Raw genomic sequence first — 2,009 nt, 5'->3', positions numbered from 1 at the left:
GAGGGAGGGAGGGAGGAAGACTATTTAAAAAATAAACGTTTTCACCAGAAATATTTTCAAAATCTGCTTGAAATTTATTTTTCTTTAAAATTCAGCTTTTCTATTAAAATAGTTTCATATTTTTAAGGTTTTTTTAAAAACCAAGCTTTTTCAACAATTTCTGCTTATTTTTCATCCCTGCCAGTAACAATAACCATCAATTACTGTATCTGGGCTCGGCTTGAGCTTCAGGTACTAGTTTTACATTGCTGTGCTTTCAGTGACCTTGCTGAAATCACATCATATTGGGATGGGAAAGTCATGATCTGTGAGTTTAAATGTTCAATTTTGTCTTCAAGTCGGAAGGAGATAGTATCAGGATTCACTTTAATCATTTTTGACGCAGTGTGTTTCAAGGTATGGTGACACGCCTGAAGGATCGTGCGTCACATATCCTCACTCTTCAGTCATCTTAGTCTTCACAAACATCAGTAATAAATAGTGTGATCACCACATCCAATTTTTCTAATATATTTTTATTTTCTGATAAAACTACCCACAAATTTGCATGGTTTTTTGCCATCGCTGTATGGATTTCCTGCAGTAGTGATCATTATCAGACTTCAGCCATAAGAGCAGATGAAGAAATCAGTGAGGGAGACAATACTTTGGAACAGGGAAAATGAATCCCTTCTATATTCAGTAGCATAGTGTGTAATTCTCCTTTTGTGCACACTGCCTAGGAAAACATGGTGCTATATTCTTGTTCAGAATGTGACAACATTAAATAATAATTAATTAGCAATTCTATTAAGAGAATACTGACCTCCATCTCACTTTTTCAGGATCCATCCCTTGCTGTGAAGGCAAAAGAAGGTAAGAATGTTCTTTAAGTGTTTAAATACTGAAATGTGTTTCAGTAACAGAAAGCTGAGCTTGCAGTTAATTCCCCAGCCTTAGCCAAGGATTCATAGATCAACTAACCTTCCAACTACAATCATAGCTTACCCATGACAGGAAGAGGCTTGAGACATTTGCTGGAAAGGGAATGAGAAAAGAGATCAGCTGATGAAGTAGTCATCACCTACATTAAAAAATAAAAAAATAAAAAAATAAAAAAGCGGCTATCCTATTAAAGAAAATGCACTAAGGATGGGAAAACAACTGAGGAATGGCATGAAAGATTTAGAGGAGTATTAAAAAGTGACTGAATGGGAAGAGAGAGAGAGAAGGGGGAGAGGGACAGAATCTATAATGCTGTTTAGTTGTGGATCTCAGTGTACTTGACAAATAATACAAAGGAAAAGGAAAACTGTAAGTTAGTACATAAATGCTGGCATCGTATGAAAATACCACAAGCAAGGGAGTAGTAGAGACAGCGCACTGCTCAGCCAGTGAACAGACAGAAGGCTTGCTTGCTAACAACAAAACCTGTTGGGGTGCATGTTGTTTTTCACTGTTTTAATGTTCTGGAGTTGGGTTTTACAAGTTTTATATTTTATTTCCATTAAGTATAATGGAGTTAAGATGGCGTCTGAGTAGGGGATTTCCAGGGCTCCCTCCCCCTTCCACGGTGTCAGTTATTTGTCAATCAGCCGGGTCCTCCTTGTTTTATGTTAATTCTCATGTCAATCGGTGTTCCCCCTCCTCTGTTTCCCCAGTGACCCCCCTGTCCATCACCCTCACCCCACTCCCAGAGTCTGGAAGGTTCCCTGGGGTCTGGGTGGTGATTGGGCTAGGGGGGAAAGCCACTCCTCAGTGTCCAGTTGATTTGCTGTCCAGTGTCACCTCATTTGATGTAATATTTTCTGATTGGTTCTGCATTGTCTCTCCCTCCCCCTGGGGTCGGCTTTATATAGCCTGACCAGGGGGAGGTTCTTTGTCAGTTATTCGTGGTTCTTGTCCGTTATTCGTGAGCCCTACCCCTGTCCGTGCCTGCCCTACCCTAAATAAATCCTCATTTTTCCACGGATAACTGGCTGGTTCGCGTGTTCCTTCGACGACTACACCTGCTTCTCCCTGCCCCTCAC

The sequence above is a fragment of the Geospiza fortis genome, unplaced genomic scaffold (assembly GCF_000277835.1).
Source record: "Geospiza fortis unplaced genomic scaffold, GeoFor_1.0 scaffold325, whole genome shotgun sequence".
NCBI classification, from domain to species: domain Eukaryota; kingdom Metazoa; phylum Chordata; class Aves; order Passeriformes; family Thraupidae; genus Geospiza; species Geospiza fortis.
Note: the sequence above shows the minus strand (reverse complement) of the source record.